The sequence below is a fragment of the Nomia melanderi genome, chromosome 9 (assembly GCF_051020985.1).
Source record: "Nomia melanderi isolate GNS246 chromosome 9, iyNomMela1, whole genome shotgun sequence".
Taxonomy (NCBI): Eukaryota; Metazoa; Arthropoda; class Insecta; order Hymenoptera; family Halictidae; genus Nomia; species Nomia melanderi.
Window position 1 is genome coordinate 5,533,222 of NC_135007.1, and position 22,841 is coordinate 5,556,062.

General features: G+C 35.5%; 1 protein-coding gene and 1 long non-coding RNA gene across 10 annotated transcripts in view; one reads left to right on the forward strand and one right to left on the reverse strand.

Annotated features, from left to right (window-relative positions):
* The window catches only part of LOC116431258 (glutamate receptor ionotropic, kainate 2), a 206,837-nt gene that overhangs the window by 18,059 nt on the left and 165,937 nt on the right, over positions 1 to 22,841 (forward strand). The window lies entirely within an intron of this gene.
* On the reverse strand, positions 12,523 to 14,612 carry LOC116431259 (uncharacterized). The gene is made up of 3 exons (XR_004235886.2): positions 14,463 to 14,612; positions 13,367 to 13,526; positions 12,523 to 13,302 (listed from the first exon to the last, which is right to left on the reverse strand). It is a non-coding gene; the product is annotated as an uncharacterized LOC116431259 (long non-coding RNA).

Below are 22,841 nucleotides of genomic sequence, written 5' to 3' on the forward strand. Positions count from 1 at the left end.
TATTTTTAAGGAAAGTGTGTCTCGACTACAAATGGGATTTTTATAAAATCCTCTTGACGCATAAAATAAAACCATTGATTTCAAATATTACGTGGACCAATCCTCTCTCAAGTTCTTTGCTTTAACATTTGTTTATATAAAATAACTACAATAGTCAATTCATATCACACAGAACAATGCAATTCTTAAATACACACATTGCTGCATTTGCAGAAAGTTGTCCCAGAAATGCAGCACTCTCTGAGTAAACGAACCTTCTATTTCTCATTTTCTTTTTCAAATCATCTTGAAAGAGGACCATGATTTTCAAGAATCGCATAAACCAAGTTTGTATATTCAAATAACCTTGTGGTTCCTTCGTGATATTAGAAGGCGCAAGAAAATAGCAGGAATTGCAAAGGAGGTAAGATGGGTCGGTATGCAAATGTCGCTGAGGCAAGCTTCCTCGTCCTCTCACTGGCTTCCGGTCCCACGTCGGTATCCGTCTGCTTAGTCTACCGTGCTGTCTGTACCTAACAAGAGACTTGGTCTACGGTAATTCAATGGGCCAACGTTGAAAGAGGGTACTGGGAAACTGGCAAACCGGGAGTCGTTGGAGGGTGGCACCGGAAAAGAAGGGCTGAGAGGAGGTTGTTACGACGCCCTGGCGCCCGAAACATCAGTATACCGCGAATTCTATCAGAATTCCTCCTTCGAAATTCTACACCATAATCCCCAGACGATGGATATATTATTTCTTGTTCTCCGTTAAATTTATCTGTTCTCCTGCACTCGTGGAAAATCGAAGTGCAATTTAAGGGTGACTGTTGAAGTCTGTTATTCGTAGTTTCAAGCATGGAACTTTCTTGCGGAGCTGCCAGCGATCAACATAGGCGTTGGCTGGCATATGAATAAGGTAATATTTATTCTTACATGCAGCTGTATTGTGCGCTGCATTTCCTTTTGTATCCTGCGTTTTCTTTTGTACGCGTATCATGCCATTTGAATGGACATTTCTTAACACTAAACGCATCGCAACCTGTCAAATAGTCGGTTTTAAAGTTTTATATAAAATCATATATTTTCTTTCGTTCAGTTAACTTCATATCAATTTCTATATTATACGATTAATTAGTTTTTCCATCTTGCTCTTACTTTTGTTCTTTTCACATATATAAAGTGTCGGTACGTTTAGTGTTACACTTGTAAACGTTAAAAGTCTACGCTTACGTAATACAGATGTTTCTCATATTCTACATTAATACATTTCATCAGTCTATTTAATGAGATGAACATTTTAATCTTCTTGCGATAGAAGTATGAATAATTGTTTGAATGTATGAATCTTCCTTTGGAAACCATTGGAAACTAGTTTTGCAAAGTGAAAAGAACAGTTGAATGTGTAACAAAACACACGCGACATCGTCAGTTCTCCCTCGTCGACTGTTATTTTAAAAAATTCGAGCTTTCCGATTTAACTTAGACCAAAAAGAATACTTCTTTTAACTTCCAACGTTTATGGTTCATTAACCTAAAGAAATACTTTTTCCAGAACATTAAGCCCGTGAATCCAAATATTACATCAGTTTCGAAGCTATCCCATTCATAAAATTCGAGAGCGCCGTAGACTCGTCGGTTGACGAAGTTCAATGCCCCAGAAACTTCGATTGCTTTTGTAAAATTATTCAAGTAATTCTACCGTCCTCGAGTTTCTCAATTCTGGAACAGCCTTCTAGACAGTATCCCCGGAGATATGTCAGCGAGATTACACGAATAGACAAAATATGAGGCTGGCAGGCGTTCCAGAAGAGTTACATGATTATGGAAAGCGTACAAATGAAATTTTCTGAAACCGTTCTAACATTCTTGTCCAATAAATGGGTTAATAGTGTTGAGCTCCACAGTGCGGCCAAACTTCCGTTTTCTGAACAAAATTCGATAACTTAAAAAGTATGAGTGATACAAAAAAATACTTCAGACAAAAGTTGTAAGGTTTAAAGCTGAATCTATGGTGGTTATATATTTTTTACATTATATGAATATTATGAAGTTTTTTAAACGACAATGGATACTTTGTGTTTTGATTCCAAGATTATATAAATAGAAAAGCAGAATTTATTTGCACAAAGTTGTATGAAATTAAATCTACATGCATCGAAGAATATGTCATTCTTAAAAATTTGTATACATGTATTTAACAATGAATACAAGGTAAAAATATAAATATGTATGTAGGAACCTCGGAAAGTCGGAAGGGCAGTCTTTGAGCGTGCAAAACACTGGTAATTTTTCATTGATTTTTTAAATAAAAATTATTTCGTACAGCAGGGACTAGATAGCAACAAATTAGTAACCTTCAGGTTTCGTTATGTCAGTAGTCGAATTTTTGGGTTTTGTCTACAAGCAGTCACACTGTGCTAGGACTCGAGCACAGGACACTTTTAATAATTCGCCAACAGTTCGACGAACGTCTTCTCCATATACACCCCCGGAAATTCTTATCTCCGCCGCGAACTCTCAAAACCATTCGTTGTCCTTCTTTTTGCCACCCGAATCATCCCCACCGTTTCAGCTTCGTAAACTTCGGGATTGGAATGGTTTACTGGCATAGCTATGAGTGGCTGCGAACTTTCCGCTCGTTCCTTAAGTACTCTTACCTCTTCGGGTTTCCTCCCAGAGCCGATATTATTTTCATCCACGGGAATAATGGCCGATATTTATTTGCAATTCTCTTCTCGGCCGCCCTTCGACCTCTCAGCAACTCGCGGGACGCTCGATTAATTTCTGCCATTGTATATACTCGCCTTCGAGTTCTCGAGAGCCGTTGTTCCTTAAGTAAATTATCTTCGGTTCTTTCTTCACCTGTCTGATAGTTGCGAGTATTATCTTTCTCAGTTTAGAACAGAATTTACTTTATCCCGGGTCAGGTCATTCATAAATAACGCTAAATGACTCGTGTCCCCACTTCGATAAGTGATCGATGCGAGCCCTTCCGTGGCTGGCTGGCTGGCTGGCTGGCTAGCTGGTTGGTTGGTTGGCTGGCTGGCTGACTGGTTGGTTGGTTGGCTTCTTTCCACGCACTCGGGAAACGCGAACCGCCAACGATGGGTTTGCAAACATTACGGCGTCCTGTGTAAATATTTGTCCAACCTTCTGCGCCCTCAACCTTTGTGAGTTATACGTGCGATGCTTGATATCCTTCCGATCGAATCTTGGGAGCAGCGGGACTCGACCAGCTTGATGATTGGTTTCGTACGTGTCGCTAATGCGGAATTGTAGATTTGCGTTTAAACGGACAATTTGGGTCAGAATATATTGTTGCTTACAAAAAATTTTGTAGAAAAATTCTTGTTTTTGTTGAAACGTTTGTACATAGTGGTGTTTAAGATTATAGGAAATTCTTTTTGTGGTTTTGCAGGATTTTATTGAATTGTAGCGAAGTTTGTGTTTTATTGTCTTAGTGTCTTGATATGAATGTTTGTTTACAGTGTATGAAGAAAACTAATCGTGTTGTGGAGTATAGAATTTGATAAACTAAGCAAAGTTTTGTTATATAGTTTGTTTGTTGAAATTGCTCTGTATAATTATGCGCGTGATAAGCTTGTTACGGTTTAAAGAGAAAAACTTCATTATGGAGCGAAGAATCACACCTAAGACGACGAGAATTAGTATAAGAACAAAAGAATGTCTCTCTATGGTTTCAATTAGTTCTAAATACGTTCGCATTCTTATTTGAAAGAGATCTCTCTAGTTCCTACGGCAATGGGAGCGAGTTAAAATATTCATATGCTCGTGTTAGGGGTATTTCTCGAATATAGTATACGTATTGGAATTTTTAATGCACAAATGTGTGTTCGTCAAACTTTATACTCCATACAATTAGTCCAAACTTCCTTTATTAAATTTGTATTAAAAGACATCATTTTTTCCCTTTTTCCTTTCAAATTTTTTTATTTTTACACATTTTAAAATTTATTTTACATATTCAAGTTCTCTGTGAAGATGTACAAATTCTCAAAACATTTTATCGGAGTCAATGACCTATCTAAACACTATAGTTCATGAAGAACTATACAAATCCAGAACACAGATTAAAAACTCCTTAGTAAACGTTCTGATTTTCTAACACAAGCCCGGAACCACGAATTTCAATTCAAAATGAATATTTTCGGTGAAAACCGTCACGTCGGAAATGACTCGACAATGCTCAACCGCTATTTTCACGCGAAATCGAGTCGTCGAACTTCCACGCAAGTTTTTTCTTCTTCGATCCCCTCGATGATCGACACAATGCCGTTCGTTCGGTTGATTGCGTTCTTTCCTGTGGCCGGTCGTAGTCACCGAGAGGGCAAGGGAGAATCGTAGAGAAAGGCTACGGGGACGAATACGTAACGGTCTGGGAGCAGAAGACGACAGAGTAAACCGAGCGGAAGCACGGTTTTGCATGTAAGTGGGTTACCGGGCTCGTCCTCGGCTTGCGAAAGAATTTTGAAATTGTTCAAGTCGCCTGTCCCCGGAGTAAAAGGGACGTTCCTCGATGGATCCGTGAATTTGAATGAACGGTATAAATCTTTTTTTTACTGGGAAATGTCTCAAGTCAGGGGAAACCGAGGGAAGTACATCTCTTCCTTCACGACCTGGCTCCACTATTTAATTCGGAACTACATTTTAACCCTTTTGTTCGTGAATATGTACTCTTTCTCCTAAATCAAAAAGATGGCCAAGAACGGCTGCTTTCTAGTAAAATTGAAACTTTTCAATGAGTGAAATAAGATAAACACTAATAATAATAATAATTAGCACTTAACACTTAATCGGTCGGTCAGGTAAAAATACCCGTTTAGACTTTGTTGTAGATTGAAGTCGTTTCCAAATATATTAATCATAACAATTATCATTGTAAATAACAAAAGAAAAAATAAACAAAATAAAAGGCAATGTGCTGTTAAGGGAAACGTGGGAAATCTGCTCTTCGGTTGGATAAGTGTTTATATGTTACTTTATAATTTTATATGTAGCTGAATTGTTAATGGAAGTTTTCGCATTTATGGTAGCTGGGAAATTTTGGAAAATTATGAAGTATGAATGTCAGTAACAGGTTCATTCTAGGTTTTATTTTAATCTTAATTTGTTAAAACGATTTAATAAAGAAGAAAATCTAAAGATACGGAGAACATCTGGTTTTGTTTCATATCAATTTATTGTTCGTATTATATTTGTAACCTTTGGGAAATATCGAGACTGTACAGGCATATAATATAACTGTCAAATTTTTGACAAGTATAATGTAAATCAGTAAAATACGTAATAATTGGATCAAATTCAATGTCGAATTTGCCTCGAATAGATTGAAAATGATTAAAAGCCATTAGGCATGACATTTCGCTTAATATAAATTTTGCTGTATCTTAATTAAACAACGTAACTAGTGATAGTACTAAAAAAATATTTGAAAAGTCAGTTTGACTTAAAATAAGAATTCGTTTGAGCAAGTACCCAAAAAATTGCACTGTTCAGTACTGATAATTTTATTATACAATAATTCAGTTTTTTTCGCGTATTTTACCATGAACGTAAAAAGACATCACTAACATTCTTTCCTTTTAGTGAAAGCTTTTAAAAGGTTAACAATCCTTCATGCGGGAACGGAATTTTTGTTTTCTGTCTCAAGTAAAAGGACAAGCTGAAAAGATAAAAGAATTAAATTCTCTCTCCTAGGGTGGTTAGAACTTCTTTGTGTTGGTACGAAGTGTAGAATTTCCCGAGATGACTGAGTCACCGAAGGAGGGAATCGACTAGCAATCGTTGACTCCCTGTCACTTATAAGTCGGTCTGATGATGGATTAATGCCATTAGTTTCGCAAATCGTACCAGGGTAGCAGACGGTGATTGTAATGCACTGTCAGGCTATAGCGCCTTCCCATTTCTGCACGTCGATTTCTTCCCCTAATGTCTAACAAGATGTCGTTAGAAGTGGTAGTATAAGATTAACCACTGGTGTTTAATCAGTTTACGTATTCATACTTCTTTATTAGTACCATTTAAATATTGTGTCCTTGATTGATTATTACTATTAAAGTATACTGAAACGAAATAAAAAATATTACTAATATCAAAAAAAAAAAGAAATTTTAGAATGTATTAATAATGACAAGAAAACTTCGATTTTTTCATGGAGGAAACTATAATTCAGTGCTTGAAAATGCGTGTAATATTTAAATTTACTGGTTACAGTTAAAAAAATGAATAATCTGTATCTCTTTTGAAAGTTATCGTGGAAATTGAATAACAGTGAAACGGAATCATGAAATAGTAACACGAATAGATTCTCAGTTGTATTTATTTTTTCTCGTGGTTTGCAACATATGCATATATTCTAAGAATATACGTTCTCTTACTAAACCAGTTATCATAGTAACCAAAAGCAGAGATTTCTACGTAACGCGATCGGAATTCCAAGCAGTGTGTTCCGCTCAGCACTCGGAAATTAACGGAATTACCAAGAGCTAACCCGACTACCTCTCGGAGTATTCTCTACTAACCAAAGATGAAAACACAGAGCACCGAGGGAAATGACTTTGCGACACGGGCATCGATCTCTCTCAGCGAGTCTCCGCCAACTGTGGTGCCGTTAAGTCAACGTTTCTATTCGTGACTGCAATGTGAACAATAGCATGGACCTATGAACTAGTTAAGCAATTTCGTCCCGTCATTCTTCATATTTCCTCTACTTAAAATTCTGAAATTAAATTTCATTCGACTGCGAGTATCTATGCATTCATGTCACGCTCGAATAAACAGGCCAGAAGGAAACTTGAATATATTAATAAAAATTAACAGTACTTTTATTTTTACCACGAGTATAATGAAAACAACTGTCCTTATTCTTATTCTAATCTCTGTAAAATTGTTTGCGAAAATAGAAATTTGCATAAGGATTCGGCGTTTATTATCATAAGAGTTGAATATCGATAAATTCTCATTTGATAAAATGACAAATTTATTTAGTCTAAACATATAAGTTTTGAAGAGAACATTTTATCGCAGACAAGTAGAATTCTATCCCCGAAATTCGCACACGAACGCCATGACAAACGTACGGAAATTCATTTCCCTCTTCTGTGTCGCTCTTTAAATGTTTGTTGCGTTTTGCCAACGACAGTTGCCTCTTTCAAACGACTTCTTGCCTCTGTAAACAGTTGTTCCTTCTCGTAGAAATGAATCCAGTTACGGAATTATAGCACGAGTACGAGTACGTGGGGAGAAGTTTAAGTAGCAGCTTTTGAATCCATGCTCGTGAAACTCGAGTGACAATTTATGCATATTTCACTCGAGCTCTGTTTTTGTTTGTACTAGAACTGTGTTTTCAAATTCGTTAACTTGTGCAGAGAGATCTGTGTTGTAGACATTGTTCCATTAGCAAGGAGAGGTTTATGTACCAGGACAATTTGAAAAGTTCGCGCGCTAATCTATTATATGAAGGAAAGGTGGTAATATTTGAAATGTTATTTGTATTAAGTCATTCTATAAATAATGTTACTTTTTATGAATATTCTTAATAGATTACTATAGTACTTTTTCGAAAGTGAAATTAAACAATAAATCGAAAAATAAGAGAAGGTTATACACAACGATAGTCAATGATAAAAAAAACGTAAGTATTAATTTTTTTAATGAGAACATCGTTGAAAAGTCGACATATTATAATTTAGAACTAAAAGTTGTATGATTTCATTGTTAAACCGCCAATTTCTTAAATTACCCTGGTATCTATATGCTGTGTCAAGTCAAAATGAAGTAATTCACATATTAAAATGATCAACTCCATATTTTTAATGCTTTTAAATTTTACTGCTGGGCCACTTGATTGATTTTTTACGTGCATAATTTCATAAAATATTTTTATTTTTCATTTCATTTAGTTAATTATATTGTCAAATGAACTGTTCAATTGATAGTCCCTATTTCTAATACTGCAACTCAATAATTTACTCCTATTCCTTTTACGTTCTCTTTTAAATTTTCCTGGTTTCCCTGGGACGCAGTATCTTTCACAATATCACCAAGCGTGCCGAGTGGGGCGACTAAATATGTTTGCCGGGGTTATCAACGCTCCTAATTCATTTTGGTCCGACGTGTTATTCAACCCAAGCTCCTCTCACTCTCCAGCCTTTGAAGCATCCGTCGCCTAACACTGTTGGATTCCTAACAGAATCCCTTTGACGAACATAACCGCAGGCCCATGGTTACATATACCAGTGTTGCATTTGTCGTGCTCGGAATTCAATATGGAAGGGAACAACACGACAACAGTGTTAATTGGTACACGCTAGAAAGTAATGTTGCTAGTCCAGTTAAACCCTTTGAGCTACTTTGAAGTCTCACTCTCGGGCACCTTGTGAACTGTCTAATATCTTTACGTTAAATTTCTTCTTAAACACTCGTAATTTTATATTTTGTGTAAAGGAAGTAAAATTAATTTTGTATGCATTATACGTTATATTCACAGTAGGTAAATAACTTGATATTTAGGAAATTAAATGTTATATTTAAAAAAAAAATACTTTATTCAGAAGATAGAATAATTGTAGTAAATATGAGACTGCATTTGTTTGGTTTAATAATGGGGGATTGAATGGAACAAAGTTAAGGATCTTTTAATTGTGATGCTCGCACCTAAGTACGAGTAAAATTATCATGATATTGTTTAATTGAAAAATGAAGTAAATATTACCATGTATGAAATTAGTATTTTATTACACAATTATATATTTATCACTTTGTTTCACAATTGTATGATAACATTTTAAAGAATTAATCTTCGTGGATGTACGAAGAAAACTCTCGCTGATGAAATAGACCGAAGTAGAGAGGAGATTAAACGATCCTTAACTAATCCCGATCTCTTAAAATATGCGCTGCGTTACCCGGTAATCCCACCGTAAAGTATCTCAGCCACATGCAGGTTTTCTTTAATGTTCTCTTCTAGTATAAAAAATGTTTATCTGCGAAATATGTCGGGAAATTTAATATTTAATGCCGACGGCAACACGTACGAAGCGATTTCACAGCAGTTGTTTTATGGCCTCGCTGTATCTTTATTTTTCGACCTTTTTCCCTTTTATCTCCTGCATTCGGCTTTCTGGCATGCGTTTCTCATGCATAATGGAAATGTTTATAGGTATGCATCAAATTGACTGTTATCAAACCTTGAATCAATGAAACAATATTTTTCTTCGGCAAATTGTGATCTTTTAATCGTTTACTCTACAGTGTGGAATTAGACATGTATCCGTTATGTCAAATTGAATTCAGTGTATGTGAATATTCATTGAATGGGAATATTACATTCGTTTACAGACATTAAACTTCTATAGCGAATACACACATAAAATAAAGGCATCGTTGCTTTATCTAATGAAAAGTTAAGAGATGACGAAGTTATCTTCCACAGCATAGTTGCGAAATAAATTTTAATGTAAGGGATTATAAATAATTCTTTAGTTAAACATTGGCATAAAGTTTCTACAATACTTTTCTTTATTATTTCGTGTGAAATTATATATATATAATTTCATTTATTTAAATATCACTTCGATGGTATTTACAATGCTTGTCTTCTACCGTCCAATACGAATAACATACTTTTCTCTTATAAAAGGCTCTGCTCCGTCCACTCTACTGTCTCGCGCATGCAGAATTCTAAAACGTGAATCGTTCGAAAATCGATTGTGTAGGAGATTAAATCGTGAACCCGTGAATATAGCTTGACAGATAAAAATGCAGAGAATTTCGAATACTTCCTCTTGATTAACATCCTCGGTTGTTTCCCGAAAAATGAGCGTTCTAAGCGCTTCCGCGAGAAATGTAGATCTGTTCGTCGCAAAAACTTGTTCAAGAAAATCGCTTCGAAATTTAAGGTGTCCGAAGACGGATGGTACAACAACGCAGAAGATGATTCTACCAGTAAAATTGAATTGAAACTATTGAATAAACTTTTTCGTATGTGAATCCATTTTCGGGGAAAATGCACTATACTCGGTTATTTTAACCCCTTTTCCTATGATTTCTTTTACAATGGTGCTTGATAAAGCTTCTTTCTCGTTAATGATTTATTAAAAAGCGTAAAAGGTTCAATATCGTTCGCTTCGTCTACGATAATTCCGGAGATTAACGATAAATAATAAAAAATTAATGTTTAATTTATATTCAGCTAAGGTAAATAGTATTTAGATTTGTCAAATTTAAATTATCACTCATCCTGAGACACCCCGTATATTCTGCGGTTCTTGACTTCCTGGTTGTTGGAAATACGTTCTATGTAATCCTTCTGTTAGCAACCGTGTAGATGAGTATATACTCATTGTTGTATCTTCATCCATGCAATTTGTTATATTCTCATGAAAATTTAACAAAACTACTGTCGATCTTCATTCTTCGAATACGTTTATATTAATTTGTGCTTCGGTAATAAAACAATTCATACAAAAATATTGCGACGAAACGAAGTATTTTTTAAAATAAACTTTATTCGGTTGTTATAACTACATGATTATTTTATAAATTATATCAACAAAAATAAGTATTTTGAAACAGATAAATTTTATTTTGACCAATTCTAAGACGCGAGAATTATATCAAATAAAACAAAAATGTTAACGGCTCGTAAAACAAACAATAAATTTTCTAAAGTTCGACTCTCGCTTTTCAATATTTGTAACATATTCTAACACAGAAGATCGAACAAACATACTGTAGGAGCAGAATTTCAACCGAACTAAGTGTTATTTAACCAGTTAACTGCGTTTGACGTGTATATATAAATCATCTTAAAACTCGAAATGACACTACCCTTTTCAACGGTGAATTAGTTATTTTTCTGACACACATGTAATTCTTCTTCGTTTTGCTTTAGTTTTTCCTCAGAATATGTTATACATTCACTTGCTCTGCGTTTGACGAGTATATACTTCAGTGCTTGACTTTATTGCGCGCACAATGAAAGCTGTTTTGAAACTAAATTTTACAGTTAACTGTTTAAAGAATAACTATTAAACAACGGACTGTGAAACCGTGGGCATAAAATAAATGGAAATTCTGTGGATTTGAAACTACTTAATTTGACGTTGTTGCCTCGATGGCTATCAAACGAGTGCCCTAAAAGGGGCACTGTTTAGTTGGAAGACCTCCTTTGTCAGCGTGACTCTCGCTCTGTTTATTACACCCCGAGAAAAGAGAACACTTTCCTTTAACCTGTTAACTGTGGAATTTAGTTTCAAAAATCTGTCGTTGGCGCGCAATAAAATCGAACAATCAAGTGTGTACTTGTCAAATAGAGGACGAATGCACCTAGGGTATATTTGAATAAAAAACCAAATACAAAAAAAGAGAAATATTATCCAAAAAAAGTAAATAATTCATCGTTGAAAGACTCATTATTTCAAGCTTTAAAATGAAAACGCAATTAAGTCAAACGCAGTTAACTAGTAAAGAAGACACGCATTAACGAAACGCAGACGGTGAGCGTTCGACTTTTCTCTCGTTTAGATTTTCTTACAAGCATTGTAGTTGTTAACGTAAGACTTGACATGTTCATGTGTTTAATGCGTCCTTATCGGAATTTTCTGGCGGTACGGTCTGGTAGGAAATGCTCTGTTCGGGAAATAGTTGCCATTGTCCGAAGTCAATTCGCCGGGCCATTACCCAACTTCTCCAGGAGCGACGCATTGAGCTAGAGCCCACCATCACATTGCTTATCAGCGTGTTAGCGATGATAATAACGGGTACGGTTCTGTGAGCGACGTATCGTTGCATAGATCGATTTCCCCATCATGTGATACGACGAAAACCGTCGGCTCGTTAATTCACCCGCTGATAAGGGCATTATGGGCGATTCGTAATGGACCTACGAAACCTTCTTGCCATCTCCTATATTAAAGCCTGATGACGTTTTTGATCTGCTAAATGATAAGACGATCAGCGAAGTTTAACAGTGCAGTTCACAAGCTTCAAGTTCGTTCAGTCTATATGTTAAAAAAACTTTAGAAACCATTTTAGGGGAATATGGAAACGTAGAAATGTGAATACAGAAATGTTTAACACTGAATACACCGTAATCGGTAAAATGACCGGTTTTAAAATTTGATTGAAAATTTTGCGTTTCCTTCTGTTCAATTAACTACTTATAAATTTTAATGTTGATTAATTAATCAGTTTTCCCATTTTTGTTCGTTCTGTTTGTTTTGGTTTTCACCAAGAAAAATGTTTCGTCCAATTTGTTTACCTTTATTTTGTAAGCAGTTATTTGACTCGTTACGGTAGGAATAGGTATTTACATAGTACCGGTACATTTAGTGTTAAGATTATTTCATGTACTTACTTAATAAAGAAATATAAGGATTCAAGGGATAGTTTATTTTTAACACGATCGATAATGGAAAAATCAGGGTTTGATTTTGAATAAGTTATAAATATATTTGAAAAATCTTCTGGAGAATATTTTTGGCTATATATAAATATTGTATAAACATAAATAATGGGACTTTCGAAGTTTAATACGAAATTTCTATTTTTTGTCAGTTTTAAGCGGTGTTGGTTTTTCGACAAAAATTTTCAATCGAAAAGTTTAAAATAGTTACCGCATATAAACTAATCTTTTCAGCATTTTTTTTACAAGATTAAATTACAAACTGTAACATCCGATAATTCGATTTTTTCTATAACTGCATTCTCCATCCGGCTAAAAGGCTAAAAGGTTGAAACATGACACAAAATATTTTCTCTTGGCAAGCTATCGGACGATCCATCGTCGGCTTAATTTGCTTCAAAGGCACTTTCGTCCGCCATATCCGTTTTCAATATACGCGTCACTTGAGTCACTTAAAAATGTTTCAACGGGGATCGTGTTAACAAGATATAGGACAGTAAAAAATTTTCGCAATCAAGAACAGTGCTTTTAATTTAAGGATCTTTATCTTAAAAGTTTCCAATTAAATGTCCCAAGATTCAGTGTCCCGGATAAAGAGTAATTTTATTAACGCTAAAGATCTCCTTCCCAGCGATTGAGTTTGAAAATTGCTTGAATATAGCCGACTATATTACCATTTGAATAATTTTCCATCGTCCTGACGATCATGAATAGGTCATGAATTTTTCAACATTCCTAAGACAATTCGGTGTTCTCCATTCACCGATGTGATCCAAAAATTGATAGAATCTTAGGGGTAACATAAAATCCGTCGCTCTGCGTCTGGAGCAAATTTTCTCGGCCGAGAATGGAGCCTAGTAAGATGGAAAACTGCTCGAGGGTTTCCACGTGTGTTTCTGTGAACAATGGCCATTGTCCGGAGGCAATTCGCGGAGCTGTTACGAAAGTTGTCGTACTTACACGGTGGTACGGTTCCCGATTTTCGGTGAAACTGCTCCCGAAACGGATTGATGTGACGTTTCCGTGGGAACGATCCGCTATTAGCGCCAATTTCCTACACCTATGCCACCATTAAGCCATTCTCGGTGTTGGTGACTCTTTGTTTCGACTGAGGGAACTTCTGTACCGATCCGAAACAAGAGTCATTAGGTCCGCCTGGTTTTCATAGATCGCCGGCCGCGAAGATTTAAAGTTCAATAATTGCACCGGAAATTACAGGGCATAAAGCTGTTCGATATTATTCTGTCACTGTTCCGTGCCAGATGTGTCTATCTATTAAAAAGTCGGTAGAATTAATGGACGAAGTTTCGTCATGAAAGAAACCTGCAGCCTAGAAAGTAATTGTAACAAGTGAACCATTGTGCTGAGTAATTGATGAAACCTAATGGGAGAAGGTAATAGTCCAAATGGAAGAAAGGTAGGAAAAGCTGGGGATCTATGGGACGAGAACTTTGAATATCTTGGCTCGCGCGGCTAACGTCCTCGATCAGTGAAAATTCAACTCCCTCTGCGAGGTCATGGCTGGAAGCTTTCGGTGTCGGTGAATAATCGATCGATTTAAAAATTGAAGTTTCCGTTGAACGAAAGAAGGGTGGAAGAGCACTTGCGAAACGGAACGCTCGAAACGGCTCTTAACCATCGCTATATTGTTATACGAAGCATGGTTTACAACAATGCTGCGATATATTTCGTGCTGTTCAACCCTTAACTGATCAGGTGAATTTCAATGCATTTCAATCCTTGCTCCTTTCACAATAAAATTTCATCTTCGTAACCAAGCATACTAATTGGTCCACCGAAACAAATGGTACCGTTAAAATTTAATTTATATCACATATAGTAAGACCAAGGTAGTTCAGCCACGAAGAAAAATTGATTAGAATTGATACTGTTAAGTGAATGAAATTGTGAAAAGACTTTAATAGACTGATTCATTTGTTCTATGTACACAAGATATATTCCACATCGACAGTTATGAAAACAGTGTAATTGTGTTATAAGCTTCGTTTTGATACGCTTGAAGTTTTATGAAAATGTGGTCGTATCCCACACTCACCCTATAGCAACATTGTCACCTAGCGAGGAAGATCTATGAAGTCTCTGAGACTCCAGCTCGACAGTTAAGGGTTAACTTCCGTTCGTTTGTTTCCGCATTATACGTGCGAAGGAACCGACCCGACGAGAAACAGCTAGAGACAGCGTAGGAACGGACGACACTGGCAAAGGGAGTCAGCGCGCGCTGAGGAAGCTCCGTTTCAACCCCTTCGTCCGACATGACAAAAGGGGTGATAGAGTGTCGGCGGGGACGTAATGAGAGCCATACACGAGAGCCCTAATGCGATTACCCTCGAGGGCTTCAGCCAACTATCCCTGAACTCCTCGGATTTCTAGCTATTGCTCCGTTCCAGCTAAATATTCCTTACGATTGGCCTGCGAAAAGTTGACGATCTATAGCTCCGTTACTACGTTTCATTCTCCTGGGCGCTGGAACCATTAGATTTGTTAGAAAAATTTAATTAACTTTTTTCTTTTTTGCTGTTATAAGGGTGGATTATTGTCAACGTTAGAGTTATTCAAAATAAGTGTTGGATCTATCAATAAATAAGGATCAATATTCGTGTTCAATGTTATTTAGTGAGATATTTAGTAATGAAAGGTATAGGCAAATTTTAAGTTAGCATTTGTTTATGGATAGTAGTTCTAACGTCAGAATAATTTATTCTTTGTAATAATAGAAGTTAATTTTTTCCCTTTTGTTGTGCTTTTAATTACTAAATAAAATAGATTGTGAATATTGTCTGTTATTTATTGGTAGATTATATGTCTTTATCGGCTTGATTGATGGTTTCAAGCGGGACGTGAAAAAAACTTAGGAACAGGGTGTTGCAAATGCGGTTAGAACGTACGTTAGTTATTTATCGACGAGCGAGGTAATTGGATTCCTCTTTAACTGTTGCGGTCCGAAGAATCGATAGAAGCATTAGAGCAATGTCCCCACGGAATAACAGCTACGGCGGAACTATTCATCAATTAATAGGACTGTCTCTGCTGTACATTTGCGGTTGTTAATGAAAATTCCATCGACCATCTTGTTACCCGGACAGCCGACGCGAACTACGATTGTGGGACATCATGTAGCAGATGTATATCAGGCGAATGTATAAATTACGCGCCAGTTGTTTCCTAATGGAGTTATTACTTTATTTAGAGTTTAGATGACAATAAGAAAATAGTTAAGGCGGCAATATTCGTGTCGCCTTAACTCCATGTAACACTATAGTAATATATCTAACATTAAAATAACTAATTGAATTTTTTTCTCCATTTTACAATTTAATTAATCAATTCTATTATTAGTAGACCACATTATTTACATTTTGGTTTAATCTATCATATATTAAGTCCAAAATAGAATCTATTAATTTTGCATCAATCGAGTGTCAATCAAATTGTTATAAATTGATCAGTAATTAATGTTCCGCAGCATCAATAATATTCGATTACTTACATTTTACTTTTTGCTACTTTTTTAAGAAAAATCACTTCAGACGAAATCAGTCTTTTAAAATACGAAATCGAAAGTGATCAATAACGGCATCTTACTTGTCTTCATCAATAAAGAACGCAACATTTTAAACAAACCGGCGAAGAACGAAATTTACTAACTTCAGATCTATACCAGGCATCATAAATTAATGCAGTTGTATAAAATTTCAAACTATCAGCAACTTTTAACAATATCACACTTCAGTATCTCTTTAATGAATTTGCTCACGAGATAGGTTTTGATACACTGAAAGGATCTACGACTGTTCCTTTAGCATCCTCATCGATCAATAAAGCAGCACTCCAAAGAATACTGTGAACAACTTAATTTTCTAACATCGCATGTATTGCGTGGCAATGTTATCAATGTAAATTAGCCTATTTAACATTTCAAACTATTAGCAACGTTTAATAATATCACTCTTCAGCATCTCTTTAATCGATTTACTTACGAGATAGTTTTTGATTTACCAAAGGGATCTACGACAGCTCCTTTAGGATCCTCATCGATCAATAAGACAGCGTGGTAAAGAACGCTGCAAAGTATCCGGCGCGACGCGGAGACTGGTCTGCTCGTACTGGCAGAACGACGGTAAAAACGGCCGTGAGTATCGGAGACACGTTGCAGTTTGACGCTCGATCAGTGTCCTTCCTTCTGGGGCTGGCCTGAAAGGCCAGCAGGAAACGGTAAATATTTCCCGGAAGATGCATCGCGCGCGCTGGATAAGATTGGATCTTTGCCAGTCGCGAATCGGGAACGTTGACCCCCCGCGTATCTCTCACCGGGGTTAGCTTATGGTTTCAGGGGATGCCGTCCTCTTCCCGACCCCCGCGTTTTCTCGACTTGTCCTGCTAATACACCGTCCGCCTCTCGTAAATTACAATTATCGCGGCCGAGTCTGGTGGAGGGACGTTCCTCTGCTGGAACGCTGCCTGATAATTAATTTCGCGGAAGGGACTGCGCGCCAGGCGGTGAATAGTGATCACGATTCTACAAATGGAGAACTTCATTTTTTATCCTGCGAATTTCACCGTAAATGCAGGGTTCAGTGAACGCTTATCGCGCCACCTGAGCGAAATACTATCCTGCGGTACCGTGTTTCGGGGAATAAAGTGCTTTCCTAGTGAAAAATTAAGGCGCAGCTACTGAACGTTAATTACAGGAAGAACAGTTTGAAAACGACTCAACTGGATGAACGGTTAAGCCAAACAGTTACAGTGCTTTTGAACGAAATTTACTTGAAAACAGTGTTAATATTTTTTTGAGAAAAAAACATTTTGTTACAAATTTCAATCGCCTGTTTTTAATGGAAGGGAAGTTATGAAGGTAAAATAAATTACCAGATTTCGTTATACTTTCCTCATTTAATCGTATGAAAGAATTCTAATAAATCATATTAGCTTCTAGAAACTTTCCTAATATTTCAATTGAAAAAAAGAAAAACAAAAAAAGAATTTTTCCTCTTCCTTTTTAATCAATTTTAAAATTGACATCGTTTATATTTGCACAATTTAAATAAGAAGTCTTAAGCTAAGTTTCATTTGTGTCTAAAAAGCTTGCTTACATTTCACGGTCTCTTAGATCCTAATGTTTTTCACGAATGATCGCCTCGCCAACTGACCGCTGCCATTTCGCCACTCCGCCTTCCATTTCCGTTTTCCTTATCCCGTTGCCGGAAAACCGCGCAGCATCGTAGTTAGCCGTGGCAACTTCTATTACCTGGAATCTAGTAAACTGTTAGTCTTGCTCATTTACTTCGGATAAAAGTTGTGTAAACGCGTTCGATTTCGTGGGAAAGTGGCTTACCGTAAAACGCGGAGTTTTCGAAATTTTTGAGTAAATTTCTTTGTCCCACAATTCCCTCTTCTGAGATTATATTTAATGGACCCGGTTAGGTCGGTCTACAGCTGGATTTCTGTAAAACGCCATGAGCTGTTACCTTTTATCGTTGAAACGGACGGCGACGATGATATTAATTCAACGAGGCCTCTGGGACGGCTTCATTGTCGCCAAGCTGAGTGAAACGTCTGAAGCTAATGACAATGGCAGATAAACACCTAGTAACACGCGGCCATTAGGGCTCGATTGTTAGATCCCCAACTGTGGACCTGTACTGTCCACTCACTATTATTAATAACGGAGAGCTGTAAGACCATAACGTAAGGAACAACAATTTTCGCACTTAACACATTGTTGACTCGCAATTTAACGCAGAAGCTATCCCCTGTCACTGGTTATTATTTCGTAATTAAATATGAAAGTGAAACAATCTAAATAAACTTTTTATGTATTTATATATAATAAATTGAAATGGAACTTTGAAGATATCTTTTATATAACTTTCAATATTCTGCTTTTGCAATATTCTATATTGCTCTGTGTTTCAAAAATTAAAGTAGCTAATGCAAATGCAAACACGAGTTAACTCGTGTCCGGTAGGCAATGTGCTAAGTCAGATGCTAGTAGATGAAGCCGCGTTAACATCTTGCAGATCGGTGAATTTGTTTACAGAAAATATCTTCCCACTTTAATATGTATACTGTATTCACGTATCATATGCTAAAACGATTTAAATGATTTACACTGACGAATACAATATAGAACGCTCTTATAAAATTCTATATTGTTTTCAGGCATAAATTAATGCAAGCGCAAATACAACCAAACTCATGAACAACTCGGACCGATAAACACGAGTATAGTGGTGATCAGTCAGCAAGGTCTTAACTACCTCAGTCGTTAGAAAAGTATGTACGAATCGATATATGGATGTATTTCAACATATCCTATTTTGTTTATTGTTTAGGAAATGATTTTATTAGGTTATATGCATATTTGACATGTCTTGTGGTGTCCTATGATTCGTTTAATTTGCGTGTATTTAATAAAAGTATTATTTATTAAAAGCCCAACATTATTTATAAAGAATACGAAAATAGAGAATATAAAAATTTAATACGTATCGGAGGAAGCGTTCAGCCGTCTCCAGAGGTTTTATTGTCATCTTTATTCATAGGGTAGTTTTCATGGCACTCAATGGCTTTTCACATTTTCCGTTTTCAAGTGAATACTGCTATTAGTTTGTATTTGATGAAGAAATAAGAATGTTTATTATTTGTTTAATATCCTTTAATCTTTACGTTCTTTTTATATAGTAATCGCTTTTATACATCTTCATAAATAGTCTAATTAAAATGTAAACTAAACGAACGAAGTATTATATGGTATTTTAGAATTGCACTAAAATACATTAGGAGTAATAAATGGTATTTAACAATTCTGTAAAACAATAGAAATTTATACAAATATAAGTGTAAACAGTGCAGAATGGTTAGATAATGCCAATCTTTTCATTCTTTTTCTTTAAAATCATTTTTTTAGCTATAATAGTTATGATTTTGATCAAACATTTTTACCATTGATAGAAGTACAGACTAAGGAGCTATTATTCTAGCATTCAACGCAGATGCTACATAGTAGACGGAGCTTAACACGTTGTGTCGGTTTCTTTGACAACAGCTTCATACTTATTTGTATGATAAAAGGCAACAATCATAATATAAAACAAGAAACTCTGATTCTCGTATTCAACGCAGACGTCAGTAAATGAAGTCGTGCTTAGCGAGTCGGTTTTTTGCAACAGAGGCAGAGTAAGCGAAGCTTATTTTACTCGCAAGTGAAACTTTGACAGTGTGGGCGTAGATAACCGAGACCACTGAAGTAGAATAGAATGTCTGATAAGCAGAGTAAGTTCTGTTTTCGTCTGGAGAATTTATGAAGTGTTAACTAAATATTTTTACAGCAGTTTACAGTAAACAAGACGTTAAGATATACTTCTGGAAATTCTAAATTTCTTATAAAATTCGATAAAAAGTAAATATGCAATGTTAAAATACGAACGTCAAACGAGCCTCAAACGAACAAATATTTTAATAATATTCACTATCAATTAAATATATATGTTTTTAAATATATTTCCTTCTATTTTAATTTCATCCTGAAATTGTGAAACTACATATGACTGATGAAATTTTTGGAGTAAATTTTGTTTAAAAACAATTAAGTATTCTGTAAACTAATAGGACGTTTCACGTTTCAGGAACATGTCTCTTTACAAAATATTTATATTACACACATTACCTAGTGAAAGTATAAAGCAATATTACCATTTCATAATCCACCTAAAATTACTTGCCACTCTATAACATACCTTGTTATTGCTCATATAACCTCGCCATCGTGTCATATTAATATTAATTTTATAATTTACCTTTGGCGGCAGAATAACTATTTATTTTATATGTAAATTAACCAAATTTAATACTTTAATTATAACATGTATGCTAATAAAATATAATCAGTTAATAAAGCTTCCATGTAACCTACGAATCTCACTCGTTTCATTTAAGGTAGCCGTATGTCTCGGTAATTTATTAAATCGTGAGAAAGCTAGCTAAAAAAATGGAATTTAATTTCATACTTAAAACAAATTGCTGAAACGTACAACTTAACGTCTCGAGAAAGTTCCCCAAATTTATCCACGAACTAGTTGTGGAATTGAATAATATTATCATCACGTTTACCCCATACGTTCGGAACGTTTATTTCAATGCGTGGGGCAGTCACGTTAATTTGGATCTCGGTACTGGTTGCATTATTCAAGAGTAAGTACACTGCTAGCTCCCCAACGCACCGACCTAGCCGCGCCTGGTTTGCAGGTGCATCGCGTATAATGTCTCGAAACACCCTCTAATAATCGGAACCCTATATTGAACCTCCTTGATCGATCCAGACTTCGCTTGACTTCACCGATACGCGGTTAGAGTTCGAAACTCGAGATAGTATTTATTAATCTTCATGAAAGTCTGATTCATTTCTCGAAGCGATCTTCCGATCGTTGGGAATATTGAAAAATGTTAATTTTCGATCGATTGTGGAATACAAACAAGGCTCATCTCATATATGCGACTGTTGAAGCGCGATGTAGACACTTGTATCATAAATAGTGTCTGCAACATTCTGTAGCTATAGGTTCGTCTTGATAGTTCCATTGTTTTGAATATTTTAATATGTTAAATGATTAGCTACTTGAAGTTTTAACAGTACAATATATATTTTTACCCTGAAAATTCTTTGTGGTTTTTGTGCCACTTTTTAAAATCATTTAAATCATTTATTTTCTTTCCCTACACTTCACGCATTTTAACAGTACCTTGGTTTTACAATTGAATCAATCACTTCACTCTTCTATTTCCTTTTATAGTCGTTACGCCGAGCTAGGAAAAATATCTCCTTTTTCCGAGATTTATGTTCAAACTCAGTTAAACTTGTTTTTGATCTTTCTTTTCTAAGAGTCCTCCCTTTTCTTTCGTTTTCAGTGAATGAAGTAAGTAATTTATAAACCGAGTTTAATACAAAGTGCACATTTTATATTAACTAATAATTTTGTACCTTCGTGAATTTGTTATCAATATTATTGATGGACATACCAGGTAGTGTTTGATTTTAATATTCACCCAGAAACTCTGTATAATATTTAAGTTCACAATCCGAGGATTTTTTTATTGTCGCAATATTTTAGTTCTCTGACCAGATAAGTCGAAGAATTAAAGCCTTGCAGACATATATAAATTGGTGATTTCGAACTTTGATTTTTAACATTGAAAGCTACGAATGAATAATATAATTATTCAAGTAACGTGGGGTTTTTAGTATTTAAGACTTTGCATAATTCAATTTCTTACGAAAAGAGTTTTTCAAGATTAAAAACATTCTTGTTTGCAGAGAATTTAGGGTGTCTAATACATCGGACAAACAACTCTTTGGATGAACATCCCTGTAAATAAACAAGTTAACGTGTCCAACGTGGTAAACTTTAAACGAAAGAGGGTCTTAATAGCTCTTGATGTAAATGCATAAAGTTGTTGTAGGAGCAGAGCCAAGCTGTACTTGAATTCCAAATAAAATTAGTCGAACCTTCTGAAATCTTGTATTTTCCATGACCCAAGTTTGACTACCTGAAAGAATCAATGACGTAAAGAAATTGCACAGAATCACTTAACCTTTCGACTCCAGTGCGATTCATTTTAATCCTGAATATTTTACCAAACATTTTGCGTAGGAATTGTATATATTATCAAAAAAATCCAGATTTTCAGTTATTTGATTGATTGCATTGCACGTGTAAAACACTCAATACTAAATAAATTGAATGACACAGTTGTTCGATAAATCACTTCAAAATTTAATTGATTTATAAATACATATGTTACTATTTCCATAGTCGTGAGCGAGTGTACATATGTTTTTTGTAGCTGAAGCATTAAAAGCAAACTTCCAATTGTACGTTACGAGTATATTAATAGACTCTTAAAAGCAATTTCCGCCGCTCCGCGCCGTGGAAAAGTAATTAAATGAAAATAAAAATGAAAAAATGTTTGTTGTGATAATTTATTGTAGTTACTAAATGAAAATAATTAAACGATCCAAAACTCTTCTTTGCGATTATTTTCTGTCTTCGTGTAAAACAGACTTGTATTTTAGTTTACTTGTTGACGTTATCTCGTATAAATACGTAGTTTAATTATTTGCCTTTGGAAGGTATTGAGGGACGAATAAATCAATTAATATCAGTTTGCGGAAAAAAGCGTTTTATGCTCGCCGAAAAGGTCCAAGGATTTGTATAAATAAATTACGACAACCGACCGCTACTGGGAATACCTTAAAGGAAACGTCGATTGTCGACCATTAATTCGAACGCTTCGTTGGCTCCTTCTGCGAAATCGACTTCCTCGTCTACCTTTAATTTATCGTTCGCCGCCGAATAAAAAGCAAAAGCGTCTCGCTCCAGTTGGCCAACTTTCTCACAAATCTTCTTCTATCTTGAGT